This window comes from Coturnix japonica, chromosome 3 (genome assembly GCF_054131305.1).
Source record: "Coturnix japonica strain WE chromosome 3, WE-NBRP24, whole genome shotgun sequence".
Taxonomy (NCBI): Eukaryota; Metazoa; Chordata; class Aves; order Galliformes; family Phasianidae; genus Coturnix; species Coturnix japonica.
Genome location: NC_140665.1, coordinates 42330764 through 42347611, shown reverse-complemented (window position 1 = coordinate 42347611; position 16848 = coordinate 42330764). Strand labels below are relative to the sequence as shown.

Below are 16848 nucleotides of genomic sequence, written 5' to 3'. Positions count from 1 at the left end.
CATGTGGATTGCATTTAAGTTGCTTAAAACTACCTCCTTCTGTAGGCAACGGTTTCCTGCAGGCCCCTGCCTCAACGCATAAACTGTCCACAGTAGCTGATGAGACCCAGCAGTACTTCTGCCATAGATGAGAAGATGCAGTTTTAGAGGAGTGATTTTCCACGCATCATGGCAGGAAATTGTTGGTACATCAGAGTAGTTCTGTGGGGACCCAAGGCTGTTCAAGCAAAGAAGTCATTTGAACACAGCAAAATATTTTTCTGTGGGAGTGTGTGGAAAGTATCCTTTTTTTTTTTTCTAGGGTGGGGAGGGAATGTGGGGGGATCTTTCTTGGACAGCTTGGCCTTTGGGGTTCTGCAATGCAATACTGGATGGTATAGGAGGGCCTCACACCAGGGCCTTTGAGGCTCTGCAATGCTTGTAAGCTTCTGACAGATCAGACTTGCTTAATGTGTACCAGAGGTAACTGGGAAGACAGTTCAAACAAACAAACAAAAAAACACTGATGAAATGATGAAGTCAGAGGACACAAGTGGAGGGAAGCTGGGAAAACACCTCAGGCAGGCAGTTTAAAACTGGTGTTTTTCTTAACACCTATTTATCTTCAGTAGATTAACAATTTAGGTGAATGGTACCAGTGTCAAGGAGTTAGCACCTTAGTCCCTGCGGTTGTGGAGACACAGGCACCACATACATTCTCAGTGGGCATGTCTATGTGATTAATGATACTGAAACACCTTTATCAATTAAAAGTCCTGCTGTTTTTATTTTGGCTGAAGTCTGTGTAAAGGAACTTTCTTATTGGCACTAGGTGAGTTTATTAAAGCTAATGAATTGATCTGTAATGAACTGTTCATATCAGCATTATTCACAAAAGCCTGAGCTAACCAGGAAGGGAAAAGATGGCTAAAAGAGGGGTTTTCACAGGCAGCATGAGTTCATCAGAGATTGTCTCACCGTAAGCAAGAACAGTCCTACCCTCTGTAAGCAAGGGCACAAAGTGTATCTGCAGTTGAGGGTAGAAGGCAGAGTGCCCTTTGATGGTAAAGGAAAGCACCAATATAAAGACAGCTAAGGTGAAGCCAGCAGCCCCTTCTTGCTGCTTTTATGCACCATAAAGCTACCCTGGTCTATGCTGCACTTATTTGCAGCAGAATTGGAAACTTGTGTTGATTAGACATTGGCAGATGCTACCTTTTTTTTTTTTTTTTTTTTTTTTTCTTTTGTCTGTAAAGACGGTCCCAGTGAAATAGGTTTATACTGAGGCAGATGGAGAGCATCACCTGAGGGGGACTGCTGCTAAGACACTCCTGTACACCTGGGATCATGGGCACACCAGCACCAAACCCTAGCACACCAGGAGCCTGGTAGGTGCTAAGCCCTAACTTAATGTTTTCTGCTTATACAATGCTGTCATCCGGTAATTTTGCCTCAAGACAGGCTTAGCCGAGCCTGCATACTTTTATCCCTATGAATAGCAAGTATTTCATGGAGGGTAGGAAGGTGAGCCTTCCTTCACCAAACCAGGTGAGCTTTCAGGTCAGAAGAGTTCAGAGCAGTGTGATATTACTCTCAAGATATATATAGTGATTTCCTTGCTCCATGTTCCCTTGGTGGCATGCATGTCCAGCTGGTTCTTGCAAAATGCTAGCCAGGGTGTGTGGATAGCATGGGGAGGCCTGGATGGTGGACCACACAGGCTGGGGTGGTGGGCTATGCAGGCTGAGAGATGTTGGCCTAGCTACCAGTTGGCTGCTACCATGAGCAAATGTTCTCAGGAGCCTTCTTTCCCTTTCATCACTCTGCTTTTTTTTTTTTTTTTTTTTTTTTTCTTTTTTTTTCCCGTTTTGGTCAAAGACAGTGGAGCCTTTGAAAGCTTTTGATAAACTTATGTAATTGGGTATGTTTTCCAAAGCACAGCTCTGTTCTTTCCGAAGGCTTAGCTAAGAACATTATTCTGATTCTTCCCTAGACCTTCAAAAGTGCCGATCCTTTCAAACATGGGCAGTGTGAAGGATTACAAATTTGTTATTCAAAGGACCCCAAATCCCTGCTGCTTTCACCAGTTCCCCTCCTGTGCCCCCCATTTTCCTGCTCCCACCTCAGACCCAGCACCAGCCACAGGGCGCTGAAACTCCTCCCTCCACCTCTCACTTTTTCATCTCCTTTTCACCCCCCTTCCCGGCCCCCCAGATATTTTATATGCAAACAAAAGTGTAGAGAAGCATTGCCATGGCAACCATGTTGCAGTGGGCCCTCGGTGCTGATGCAAGGTCTCAAATTTTAAAATAATGGCCTGAAAAGAACAGGAAGGGGACAGGCTGAGGCAGAGAAAGGGAGTGAGAGAGAGAGCAAAAGCGATGAAAAGTGGGACAAAACCATTGGAAATGCATTCAGGCTGACATCATCACCCTTTCCCACAGTGGTCATTCACTTATGAGGCTCCTGTGTCCATTCACTGTCTTAAAGCTAGCTTTCTAGAGCCTGGGGAGACCATCTCTCCCAGCCTGAATGCCTGCCTGAATGCCTTTTTTGTTGTGAAACAGTGAACTGTTTCTGAAACCCTGCATAAAGGGCTGAGTAATTCACTTCAGTTGCCAGGAAGTCTGAGCCACTTGTGAGCTAACAATAGTTAACTTTATCTCCCAGCCCGAGCCGGCGGTTCCAGCTGTAGGTCCCGAATCCTAATAAGGGCTTTACTCATGCCTCTGAGGTTATGGTAATATTTTATACATCTTTTTTCATTAAGACACGGTCATAGCTACTGTTGAGGCACCGGAGGCAAATGCTTTCGATTGAGGAGGGGAAATACGAAGGGAGGGGGGTGAAAGAAAATAGCTTTTTATGTCAGGCTGATAGATTTGCTGTTTTACACTAGAATTATAAACTTGGTTTGCAGGAAACAGGGGAGCATTATTTTAAAAGAACTGCATTAGAAACCCCAGAGTCAAGTGAGATTGTTTTCTATCTGTTAAATAGCCTTAGCTTTTCAGATCTGGGGGGGTTGCTTTTATTGTTCACTCTCCTTCTCTGCCCCTGCACAGCAGGCACGATGGTGACAAGGAGGCAGGTAAACCATGAGGGAGGTCGATTAATTTATTTGGATTTCCCTTTTAATTCGGATTTGGATGTTGATTTTGTTAATATATGTACGTATATATATATATATCTGCACAGTGACAGCATAGCTGTGTATATGCAGTGATACAAAACAAGGATTCAAACAGTGGTCCTGCAAAGCCAGTAACCATGATGTGCCTTAGAAAGATGTGGATTGTCAGTTTTCTTCTTTACATTCTGAACTATGTTCTTTTCTGAGAACTAACAGCAACAAGTTCAGTGTAAGAAAAGTTTTACTTTATCCCTTTGGCCTGCAGTGTATTTCAAAAGAAATAAAAATTGCTTATTCCTCACTTTCAAGCAAACGATCACTCAGATTGGAATTTATTTAAGAGCATTGCTGTGAACATGCTTGTTCAAGGTAAAAGACAGCACAGCTTGAACAACTTTTCCTTGCCTTTGGTGTATGTATCTTACTCATTGTGCCTTGAGAAACAGCATTAGTAATGCCTGGATGAAAATAAAAGCACATCTTTCAAAGTTCAGCTCGATACTTTATTAATGTTGATAAAAACTGATTGAAAGGTGCATATGGGATTTGTAAAAGTAAAGCACAAGAAGCACTTTGTGTATTCCCTTAGCACAGCAATACTGTTCTCTTGATCTGTACTCATGACACCAGCTGATGCCAGTGGGAGCTGCATATGTTGTGCATGAGGTCACTACAGGGTCACTGCATAGTAAATAAGTTGCTTGGCTTTATGTATAAGTTCAAGTATTGAATCCTTTCATTTCTTCTCTCAAAGTGACCTTTACTGGGGGGGGGAATACCATGCTCTGATGGAGTGACAGATTTGAACTGGCCCTTTTCCTGTCTAACAGCAATGACTTCTGAACTTCACTGTGGGTTTGTCTTGACAAGAATGAAAAGCTGCTTTCAGAGGGTGGAAGCTCACCATCTTCCATTGTGTGCACGCGCAAAAGCATACACCCCCCTGCATACACACTCTCTTGCTCTAATCAAGACAAACCACATGAAAGCAGAATCCGATGTCAGAACAGGTAGAAGGCAGAAGGGAGAGGAGAGATGAAGGAGAGACATATTATGAAAAACATGTATTAATCATGAACTAAGTGTAAAGTCATTGGAGCTACCCCTGCTGTGCTTATGACTGGAAGCTCTGGTCTGCTACTAGTATGACTTTCAGAGTTCTTGCATGGACCACTAATGCTTTTGAGCTGAAACTCATAAGCTAAAACTGACTGCATTATGTATTGACAACCCATTTAAATATTACGAAATTATTTGCTAATCCTTTGGGGGGTAGGGAGTATAAATTAGAAGGACTAAGAGCACACGATGGAGAGAAAAGGAATCCAGCTTTCTAATTTACATTGACCTTCAGGCTTCACCATAAATCTTTACCACCCCCAAATGAACATTTCATTTTATTTCAATCTGGAGATGTTTCAAATGCATCCAAAGAAGTCTCACCACTTTTCTACATGCCCAAATGCAGACCAAGCTCTTTTGAAAGCCATGACCTGTGATGTAAAATTTATCTCTTAATATGTAAGTGTCTGTATGATCTAATTCCTCTCTAATCATCATCTCACTGTCAGAGCACTGTAAATACTCCAAGCAACTGTATGCATCAACTGTAAGCAGCATGATTTATTTCTGTCACTCCAGAGGGCTCTGTACTGACCTAAATGTGTGATATTAAGGAATCACCATCTAATCTGGGCACAATAGGATGCCTATATGTGTATATATACGTGTACTTATATGTATAGGATATAAAGAATACAGTAGCACTCCTGTGCTCCAAACACTGGCAAGATTTCTGGTAAAGGCAGTGATTGATATATTTTTTTCCTTTTTAGGTAACCAAGTCAAACTTTTATTGCCTGGTGTTGTGAAACCTCAAAACCTCATCTTTGGAGTTACCCTGGGATGGAATCTCTCCATGACTTTTACATCCTGCTTGTGCTTTCAACTTCTACACAGCAGTCTCTTTGATCTTAGTGCCCTACCTGGCCCCTTTTGGCTCTTAACACTTCATCCTCTGCTTTTTGTGACTTTTTTTTTCCCTGCTTCGAAGCCCGGTCTCTCTTTGCTTCTGTTCTGCCAGACCTGTCTCTCACTCTTCAAGTTTTCATTATTTAGTGGGATTCTTTCTGCTCTTCTGCCACCTGGGCTGTTCCTCCATTGTTCTTGTTCACTCCCTTTTCAAAGGCTTCTTTTTCTGTTTCTAAGCCCTCTCTTGGATCTAACTTTCTGGTTGTTTGGGTTTTTTTTTGTTTCTTTTTCTTTCTTTCTTTCTTTCTTTCTTTCTTTCTTTCTTTCTTTCTTTCTTTCTTTCTTTCTTTCTTTCTTTCTTTCTTTCTTTCTTTCTTTCTTTCTTTCTTTCTTTCTTTCTTTCTTTCTTTCTTTCTTTCTTTCTTTCTTTCTTTCTTTCTTTCTTTCTTTCTTTCTTTCTTTCTTTCTTTCTTTCTTTCTTTCTTTCTTTCTTTCTTTCTTTCTTTCTTTCTTTCTTTCTTTCTTTCTTTCTTTCTTTCTTTCTTTCTTTCTTTCTTTCTTTCTTTATCTTTTGTTAGAAAGTTCTGCCTCAGAAAGCCTTAGCATTCTGTGAAGGACCACCTTAGCTCCTGATAACTGTGTGCTACAGTCCCAGGGCTAGTCAGAATTAGCATGGGGATCTGAAACTGTATAAACCATATAGCTATCAGCAGAACTCACTCTGTGCTCTGTTCTCCTAACAGCTTCTATCTTGGAAATAGCAAGGTGAGAGATGCTTCATATTCATAGCATAAGTTTGACTTGCCGAAGGCATCTCATACACACAGGCTGTAGTGGCTTCTGAATGAGAAGATATTACAGCTTACCACCATATTTGTGTCTTTGGGACAGCAAAGGCTATCCAGGGTTTTTTGCATCTGGCTTAAGTTGGATGCATCTGGCTTATCTCTGCGCAGCCACAGAAGGTAGGCTACAGTTTGCAATCATATCTAACATTCAGGGCCACAGCATTCCCTTTCACTCTTTTCCTCATGTAAGAGCCTAGGAAAGGCAAGCGTTGTGAAAGCTGAAAAGAGCTGTGTGCTTGTATAAAGGGATGTTTCATCCCTATGGCAGTTCTCAGCATGGCTCCCTGTTTCAAAGGTTATGTTAAGGCAGGAGAAAGGGCCTTTGCTCTTTTTACATCTTTGAAGACTAAATATTCTAAAATAAAACTCCAGAAGAGACAGTGAACTTGATACAAGCCTCTGCTATTCTCAGCATTAGCATACCAAAGTCACCAGCGTGAACCTAGTGGTTGGAGTTTCCCTGTTCATCAGCTGGACTGTTCCACTTTGACGGTGCACTGGTCTAGTACTGATGTAACACCTTCTCAGTCAAACTCTGTGAGCCCAGTTTGTAAGATGGTAAGCATTTCTTTCAGGTGGCCAGGCAAGTAAGGCAAAATAAAAGCTGCTGGTAGGTGAAAAGAATAAAAAAGTAGAATAAGTGAATGTGTTATCACCTTCGTCAGAGATGAAGAGGAGGAGGAAATGTTTTTTGCTGGAGTTGGTGCAAGTCATTACTGTGGAACTACCAAGGCCTCTCTTTCTAATGGTCAGGGAATAAATACGGCTACAAGGCAATGTGAAGCATCTCCTTATTCTATTTTTTGATGCTTGTCTGTCTGTGTAACATAATCAGAAAACTTCATTTCTGCACAGGAACATACAACTTCATAATCAAGCCACTGGTCCTTCATTCATAAACCTGATCTCTGCCCAACTATTCTTTCAAACTATCTTTTCCAGTGAGGTCTAATTTTAACTGCATTTGTGTACTTATCTTTTCTGAAGCAAGAAATATTAATCACTAAATCTGATTGGTCTCGCTGCTGCTTACCCCAGGCAGCTTTTTTAGCTTATGAAAACTGGTGTCAGTTGACATTGTCATCCACATGCCTTGATGAGTAAAAGCTGAAGCTGAGCTATTTCCATTTTAACTAGACAATAAAGCAGAGAAGCTGATAAATGCTGAGGTAGGGTAGATTTCAGCAGGGAGGTTTTAAGAAATGAAGTTTTCTCATTGGTCTCATACCATCCTATTACTGGAAATAAAGCCACCTAAGCTCATCCTTTTAATGTTTTTATTAAGAGATCTCATCAAAAGACAGGAGAAGACTGTGCAGCCAACTGAGAAAATTAAGGGGGGAAAGGCTTATTGTTATATAAATGTCCCTTCCTCCCACTTTCGCGGGGCTGTTCTTGATCCTTTCAAGCAGTCTCTCTTTGAGAAAAGAAGATGCTGTAAGCCTGAATCATGCAATGAAGAAATTACAAGTTAGTCTTTTATGTTAATATTTTATTCCATTAATGCCATTATTATTTATCTAGCATGAACTGAGTGCTAGGGGCTTTTCAGATAGTGAGCTCCATGTCCCAGTGCATGGTGTATGGGTGATACATGCAAGAGGATATGAGAGCCATCATCTAATTAGTTGCTGGCCTGTGCCTGAAGACATGGGCACTGTGGATGCAGCTCTGAGGCACTGGGATAAGTCAGACTACAAACACTCTTCAAAGTTGCTGAGCTCTAAGCTTTGAGGTATGAGGCCTGATTTCTCAGTGCATTTCTTCTCCTGCTGGTAAAAGAGAAGCCTCTGTGCTTTGTTGCTGCATCTTTAGATTTCAGAAGGTGTCAGGAAACACATCTTCCCCATGTAGATAAGGACTACTTAGCATACTGGGACATGCTCTCATTAGAGGCCTTCATGCACTGCTACAGGGTGATACCTCAGTAAATTCATTTCTTCCTCTGCCAGAACACTTTTTGATTTTCTGCACTCATTTCCACAAACAAGCAGTGAATTTTCACCTATATTTTTAACAAGTTTGTTCCATACTTTCTTTTAAAGTTCCCTTTTTCTTTTAAGGAATCAATATTTTAAATTAAACAGAGAAAAAAGATAAAGGACAAGCTGAAAGATAGGGACAACTAATTGTGATTTTTAATACAAAGTTACTTGTAATTTCTTCCAATTTTTTCCATCCTGTGCTATCTCAAAAAGGTTTGATTTGAAAGACAAGCAGAGTCTTTCTTGATTCTTGATTTCTCTGGATATCACTGTAGTGGAAAATTCACTACATTTAATTGCCTAAGCAAGTGCCTAAGCAGGCAATACTTTCTAATCTCAATGGTTACGATTTTCTAAGCTGATGCACTAACCTGCCCTCTAACAAAGTCTCTGAAAGATGAAGATAAAAGGTTGATCTGGTCCAGAGGATCTACTTCATTTTGGGTGAAAGGGCTGAGGTTATTCACCTCCACAGGGTCATTGGCACATTAGCACTTCAGAGAGGCCCTTCTGGTGGTAATCAGAAGCAGCAGGTTAAAGGCAGGGCAGAAAAGGAGAAAGAGATGTGTTTCTTCTGTTCCTTCCCATCTGCCCCAGGCACTGTGCACGCCAGTGCAGAGGTGACACAGGCACAGTGGAACCAGACTTCTTTTTTAGGCAGCATCAGGGCTGGTAACTGAGCCAGAAGGACCCTCTCTATTTGTCCTATAGTCTCTCATGGCTCTACAGACTGCAAAATGCAAAACAGGGATGTCCCTGCATTTGTAATTCACACAGTGCTTTCTGAAGCCGTGTGACATTGTGCTAAAAACGACAACAGTCATTAAAGGTCCCGATTCCCAAGGTTCTGTGTAGAGGGGACTAGGCCGGCTGTCTCTCACTCTCATGCCAGCTCCACAGGGATCACTTAATCACAGACCACAGGAATATGGGGCTGACCTTAGTAGCACAGGACACACCAGCTTTATGTGCATCTAGGACATATAGATCTATAAATATATAGCCTTTGCCAGAGCTAACCATTCTGAGCTCAAAGAAGTCCAGCAAAGACATTTGATTTGATATCTCTGCCCAGAGCTAGACCATGTAATAATGTTATACACAGGTTGATGCCTGCATGCATACATGGGCAAATGTAGAATGGTCTCTGGGGATGGCAGGCAGTCAAGGGTGGAATCTTGCACATTGGGAGCCCACGGTGATTTCAGCTGATAAATAAATTATGAGTGCCAGCTTCTGACAGTGCCAATTTCTTAACCTTTGGAATCATTAATGACTTCTGCCTTCCACTGGAAAAAAAAAAAAAAAGCCTGAAGTTCCTGAAGCTTTCTAAGACACAAGCAAAGCATTTAGCACCACAAATAAGCTCGTAATTTGACAGGCAAAATGCCAGGAAAAGTGAAAGCAGATTTCTCCCTCCAAGGCCCTGAATATCTTAGTAATTCTTTGCTTGTTTTCCAAATGCTATTTCCTTTTTGCTTAATCACAGGTTCAGGTCAAGATGCTCTTCACAATATCATGCCCTGTCCACGTGCATTTTCTTAACCTTAAGGATGCTCAGTTTCCTACTTTGCCAACCAAAACAAACACAACACAAAAAATGCCTATGCACGTCCAAAGCAGCCACTGAGTGGCTTTCATTTTTAATTTACTGCAAGATGAGTGTACCATGCATCCATGTATTTTTTCCCCTCATGTGCAAAGCCAGCATCCATAACGAGTATTCGAGAAGCTGTATTTGGCATGAAACTCATCAAAAGGAATTAGCTCCAGTAAGTGAACAATAACTTTATATGGCAGGGCTACAAAAAAAAAAAAAAAAAGAAAAAAAAAAAAGAAAAAGAAAAGTTGAGGCTGATCAAGGCCATAGACAGGCAGAATATTTAAGGTCCTTGAAAATGAAATAATGCTTTGTCTTCTCTAAGCACCCTTCAGACAAAGAGCCCAATGAGTTTTCACAAGGACTATGGAAGCTGATGGCACGCCAGGGAAGAGGGTGCCCTAGACTTCCTGTTGGAGAGGAGCCTTTGGCTGATCTGAAAGGGTGGGACTGCTTTTCTTCCCCTCATTACTCTCTGAAGGGCTAGGTTTCCTCATCACAGCTGGCCATCCAGTCCTGCAGAGACACACTTGAGCACTCTCCTACATAGGCAAGTGGATCAGGAAAAAGAATAACAGCTTTCACTGCCTTTCTGTGAATTGTGGCATTAGAAGGGTACCGTTACTCCCTTGTCACTGAGTCACAGCAAAAGTAAATTGTCACTAGAAGCAGAGGAAAGAAATCACGTGCCCTGTGAGGTTATGGGTGAGGTGCACTTCTGGCCCTTCTCTTTCCAAAGCGCACCATTTTGATAGGCACTTGGATGCTTTTCTGCAGGGATGGCAAGGCATCGAGTTAAACGATCCTTCCACATGCACACCTATTTTTGAGGAGAAGCTGGAGGCAACTGTATGTAAATTTTGCAAAATGAAATGACTTCTTGAAGATCACACTGTACATCAGCAACAAAGTGTGACTGCATTCCGGTAGCCTGAGTGTTAGTGCCAGAAGTCAGTTTCTCTGAGGAAGGGAAAAAAATGTTTCTGTGGGCAGTCTCTGCAAAAAACAAACAAGCAAATAAAAAACAAACCAAAAACTTAACATAGTGAAATGCCAGCGGTGAGTATGTTATGTAAACCATCTGAAATATACAGATCAAATGGCAAAAAATTAATCTTAAAATTAACCCCTATCAATCAGATTACAGGGAGAAGAATGTCTTAAAGGATTTAATTTTGCTTTGTACTCACCAGGGAAACAATGGACTATGGCCTTGTTCATTAATATTTAATAAGAATTGTATTAACTTTCTTAAATCAAGGATTTGATTTCTGACTTGTACCTACTTCTTAGGTCCCAGTGGAACTCATATTCTCTATTATCAGCTTTTGCATTTGGTCTTGGGATCTTTATTATTATTATTTTTTAAATTTCTGTGTTTCTTCCTATTGACAAAGAATAGAGAAGTTTGCCAAGCTGTGGGACAAAGACACCATAGTATTTGGGATGGCTGCAGGAGTGAGAATTCAACACTAGTTAACTTGCAAATAGTCATGGACCTGTTTCTCTTGTAGTTCACTGCAGGCCAGTTGTCAAGGGGCTTGGCCTGTTAGGAGCTCCACAACTTCATCCTACAGCCCATTCAGTACAGAAAGGTAGCTGCTAGCTGTCCATTCCTGGAGCATCATCAGTCTGCTTCATTCAGCCAGGGAACAGAACAGTAATGACTCCCAGCCTGGCTCCTGATCTATGCCACACACGTACCACACATCCCAGTATTTGGTGTGCAGAACTGAAGAAAAAGGGAGTGGGGGAAAAAAAGACCCTCAAAGCCAGCACTTCTTACTGTCATGTGGCTGGGGAGAGGGAAGCTGATGTCAGTCAAGTGAGGAGCTTTCCTCTGCTGCTGCCACAGGTGCCAGCAGTTCCCTATCTATGCCTTTGGCAAGCAGTAATTAGTTGAGGAGTGTGTTAATTTGCTGTGTGTGCATGGAACTCAGAATGTATATTGGTTAATTTAATGACAAAAACAGTTTGATTCCTAGCTAGTTATTGATGTGTATTTAACTTGGGAACAGGAATAACTAAACTGGGGAGTGATTATGGGTCATCTAGGAGCTACTATACCAAGGAGAAATGGGGAACCTGGGGATACTTGGACCTGCTGGACTCCTGAAGATATGGAGGTAGGTCTGGCTTCCTGTTTCCTCTAGAGACCTGTTGAAATGGAAGAAAGCACCTTCTTGTGGGACAGCAGTAGAGACTTCTTTCTTTTGTTTGTTTGTTTTGTTTTTTTATCTGCATAATTTCTGTATTGAAGAACTTGGTAGTGGTCTCCTACTATTCTGGAACCTCTTCCTTCCTGCTGCAAGCTGTAAAATGTCCCAAGAAACAACAAAGAAAGGATTTTAGTCTGATTTTGAGGTCAGTGAGAAATTTGTGATAGTTTAAGAAATTTCTGTGATGTTTCCATGGTGTTTGTGAAACGTACCACATACAATGAATGCATTGCATATGCCTTCTGGGCTGGAAGATGAAGTTGAGGGAACGGTTCCGGATTTGCCTGCATGTAATACTGATTAATTTGGCCAAAAGTCTGTGACAAGAACAATCACAAATGGTTTCTGAAGTTGATTTTATTATTCCATCATGCAGAAAAGGCGAACTACCAGCCCACTTTTCTTTCAGAGGATATGATTAATTCCCATTGATTTAATTACTGTTGGTGCGTGCATTTGTGTGTCAGGCGGGGACAGAGCAAGGGGAGAAGGAAGAACTCAACAGCAGAGAACTAAACGTTATCTCTAATCCTGATTTTTCCTTGCTGGGAGTTACTGAAAGGCCTTGGCTACAAGATAATGTTCATAAACCTATTTTGCTTTCTACTGTAAACAGCAAAGTATTTTGTGAACATAGCAGGGAATATGGATAGTCAAGTCATATTACTTCAGTGTTTGTGTTAGAGCATTGCAAGTTTGGAATTGAGAGGTTTACAGTACCATGGTGCAGGGTCTCAAAAAAAAAAGCAAACAAATTTCTGCTAAAATGGAAATACCTTCCCTATGACAACTGCTTGCACAACTGTTGGCAGCTTGCAAAGCCTGCATAATTGGTCATGGGGATAAAGGACAGAAATATTCCTAGGTCCAGCACTTTTTTTTTGCCCACTTCAGTATTGCTCTTCAAAGCAATATGACCATTCTCATGTATTATCCTGTACATTAGCTACTACTTCTGACAACTTTCTCCTTTTGCAAAAAGAAGAGCATTGTCTCTCAAGGACATCTAATCCCCATTACTTGCTCTCGGTTGTTCATTTATGTGGCAAGAAAGGTCATGGTTTAGCTGATATAAAATGGGCTGATCCCGTAATTTTTTTCTTTTACTTTTCTTTGTTTTACAATCTGTTTAGGATTAAGAAACTTTCTTAGAAGATTTAATTCTCTCAAAATAGAGAATTAAATGGAGAAAAGGCAAAAAATCTTAAAAAAAATAAAATCCAAAGTTCTTGTTTCAGCAATTATTTTTTTTAAGTATCTGTTAAAAAAGAAAAAGAAAAAAGCCCATTAAAAATGTTTTGACATTTTCCAAATGAAACTTAAAACTTTGTTTCAAAACGATGTTTTTCATTTTAAAAGTGACCCCAACTAAAAAGAAACTAAGCACATAGAGTATAAAATGCTTGGGTTGGCCAGTATAATCTGAATTATCCTTTTGAGAAACATAACGAACTACCAAAACAATCTGCTGTAATCAGAATAATAATTCACAATTTGTCAACAAAGGGGAAAAAAATACACTTTTGTTTTTGTACCCCCTGACTTTAAGTTGAATGCATGGAAGGACAAAGAGAACACTTTTATTTCATCTCCAGTAACAGCAAAACCTTGGTCAAAGTTGCACAAGCACAGCAACAACAAACTCAACTATCTTCTTTCCGGGGTTATGAAAACTACAGCCCAAGATCATAAAGCAGGCAATAAGAAAAGATTTGGTTGATAGTCAGCCCTGAAACTGGCCAGCTGCAACTAGATCATTGAGCCAAGAGGCACCACCAAATCTTTTGAACTGTCATAATTTCTCACCTAAATGCTATCCCAAGACCTTTAGTTTTGTTTCCACAGCCCCATGTCACTGACCTGGCTGCCCCCTTGTACTCAGCTTCTTTGCAGCTCTTTCCACACTGCCTTCAGTACTGCAGCTGCTGTCTATGGATACTGAGCAGGGAGGCTAAAAATACCCCATCTTGCATGCCACCACATAGCAGAAGAATTTATTTCTCTATACTAAATCCTTCCCTGTGGGTTCAGTTACTCTTCCTGCCTGGGCTAGCGCATGCTGTCTAGGATTAAGTTGTCTGTAAAAGTGAGATCTGCTGGGAGCAACGCAAGCCCCCTGGCTACAGTCCCCAAACAGAGCTCTCCATTTTCTCCAATGCCTTCTCATGAGGCTCCTCCCTCAGAGGGGTCAGCATCTGCTTTTCTTCCCAGTTTCAGAGAGAGTCCAGACTGAGGAAGAGGTGGGGGTTGGTGCCAAGGTAGATTGGTGTGGCACCAAGGACATAGCTGCATGTCCCCTTTCTTCTTTCTGTCCCCATACCTGCCTTACAGGAAGAGTGCTTTGGGATATCGGATAATCATGCAGTGTTTCATGGTCAGCCTCACAGGACTTTAGGGCATTTAAAGAGCATTTCATAACAGCAGAAACTCTGCTGATAGCATGGTGCCCACAGTGTGCTACCAAGGATGTCTGGAACATTACATAGTATAAAAAGAGCTTTTCAGAAGTGTCACTCCTACATGCCAGGGTACAGCAGGAGGTTCTTAGCAGCAGTCTGCGTGTCACTCACAGCAGGGACTGCTGGCACAGTGGCTTCTGATTTTGCTGCCTATTCAGTATTATTTGTTATATGTTGATATTGTTGATGCACTTAAAGAGATTATATATTTTTTCCCATGGCATAAACAAAATGACTTTCATTTTGCAAGGAGAGTAACGCTAATAAGAAGTCAGGCTTCAAGGGGAAATGATGGTAAGGTTGATGGCAAGGAGAAATAAATCTTGAATGCTCAACTTGGTCTGAGCTGACTGCCATTTCCTTAAATAAATTAATAAATTCAAGTCCACACATGTCCTTACCTTATAGGGAGGGGGGAAAGAGCCTGCAGCTTCACAGTGGGTAATGTTTCTAGTAGCTGCTCCCTTGCCATTAGCTCAAATCCAGCTTCAGACAAAATATGGGCTTGGTGGTTCTTCTCAAGCCGATGTCAAAGCCTTGCCCCTGCCTTGAAGCAGTCCAGAGCTAGACATGATCACAGAGACAAAGGATGATGTAAGGACTCCTCTGAAGACAGCCAGGCTTAAAGGTCACCGAAGGAGCATCTCTGGCTTTTCTCCCCCTAAACCACATCATCTTTCCCTTGCTCAAGTGCAATAGTGATGAACTAGATCAAAATTGGAAGGGGGCATCCTGTCATGAGTAACTGAGTTGCTGTCCCCTGGAAGATGATGAACGTTAATTTGTCTTTTGTTCTCATGGGACAGCATGCTGTATATTACAGCCATTTTTTATTTGTGTTTTGTTTTCCTCACCCAAATACAGAAGAGTGGCAGCTGAGTTGCTGTATGAGAATAGCATTAAAATGTGTAATGCACCATAAATAAACAGAAATAGACAGCCAGGAAGCTGTGGTAATCACTGCTTTGATGTAGCATGAATTATGATGTGTGTGTATATATGTGAGTGGGGAGGTGGGGGGTGTTTAAGGGCTTCATGTTTCTTGCAGCGCTTGTTTTGACTCCGCTGCAGTTGCTCTGGGAAGAGAGCAGACCCAGGCTGACATTTACATACCTCCACCTTTGCAATGACAGCTGCTGTTCCTTCACTCACAGAAAAGGGGTTCAGCCTACACTGCCTATTTCCCTGGGGTCTTCCCTCCTCCATGCTTCTCTGTGCCCTTCCTATCCCCTGTGCAAGAGAAAAATCTCTCTTTCTCCCAGGAAGTGGGTTAAGGTCCTTCTCCTGCCACCCTGAGAGGATCTCTCTACCAGCCTTACCTTCCAGAAATGACTGATTTATGTTCCTTTGGCCTCATCTACATCAGGCTAGTGTTGTTGTTGTTATTTTTCCCTACTGACAGCTCGCTGCTACTGGGATAGCAAAAGAAACAGTGGGTGTGTTAGAGCAGGCAAGTGAGGTTATTAACAAGATGGCCTCATATTTTGCTCGAGGTACTCAACATTAGGAAGGTGGCTGCTGAATCCTGGTGCTCTGAGATCAGTAGGATACCTGCAGTAGGTGGAAAGACAGGAAAGCCAGCAGAAAAAGATGTGGTGTGGATGTCTCCTTGTTGATTATCCTCTGTCGGCGTCCCAGAGACTCCTTTAGATGGCACAGCACGCCGCTTGCTGGAAATAATCTCCTGCCCATCCCTTGCAGCAGCAAGACAGTTTATTAAAGCAGCTTTCCTCTTGTGCTCCTTGCATTAATGTTTTTACCTGGAGCCAATAACCTCCCTCTGAAAAACCTGTTGGGTCTGAATGGCCACAAATGAGTCTGAAAGTGCTTAAGTGCTGCTCGGGTTCAATGAATTCTCTGACCTTATGATAATTTAGGTGTCACAGGGCACCAATAAATGCCAAAACTTGCCTGCCAGTCTGTAACTAGCTGCACAGTTGCTGCAGAGCAGAGTGCCTGTGCTGAGCAGAGTGCCTGTGCTCAGCATGCCTGTGAGGCTCAGCTGTGAGCAGGCAGGCCCTCAGCCCTGCACCCATGAATGCACAGGAGCGGGGCCTCTCCTTGGGATTAGGGAAGACAGTGTCCCATTCAGTGGTGGGCTGCTCTCTGAGCCCTGAGTGAAAACACCATCACACACCTCACCGTGTCCTTTATAAGTCATGCTATTTACTAACCAAGGGGAGGCAGAGTAAGTGCAGGGCTGCATGGCTCCACCTTTCTGTCTGCAGTTGCCTCAGACCCCGAGGGAGAAGGTCTAAACCCCAGAAACAGGAGCACTCAAATATTCACACTTTGTTTAATTCAGTCTCATCAAGCCTCACTGGCTTAGATGGTTGTAATTAACTGCTGACAATGGGTAAAGATTTCTTGAAACTGCAACATATTGACATAACCAAAGGCCAAGCAAAATCTATCCGCAAGCGGGAAGAATTTTAGTGGGACAGTTTCAATGGGAATTCAGTGTCTAAATATCTCCAGGCACCTGGAGCTAGATTTTTCATGTCACTTAACAGTGTTACTCTTTATTTTATTCTCATTTTAGCAACGGGGGAAGGCTGTGCGCTGAAATCTTTCTGCCTATTGAAATTGCAATGCATAAAAGCAGCAGGCAGCTCTGCTATTTTTTTTCCCCCACAGAATAATGATGCACCTTG

General features: G+C 42.0%; 1 long non-coding RNA gene across 2 annotated transcripts; it reads right to left on the bottom strand.

Moving 5' to 3' along the window:
* Window positions 1-7198: 7198 nt before the first annotated feature.
* LOC146761380 (uncharacterized) lies at window positions 7199-13852 on the bottom strand. Of its 2 annotated transcripts, none has more exons than XR_014943953.1 (3): window positions 13596-13852; window positions 11602-11828; window positions 7199-10512 (listed from the first exon to the last, which is right to left on the bottom strand). It is a non-coding gene; the product is annotated as an uncharacterized LOC146761380 (long non-coding RNA). The 2 variants fall into 2 exon arrangements; XR_014943952.1 differs by having other exon boundaries at window positions 11584-11828; window positions 13596-13851.
* Between the last annotated feature and the right edge of the window lie 2996 nt (window positions 13853-16848).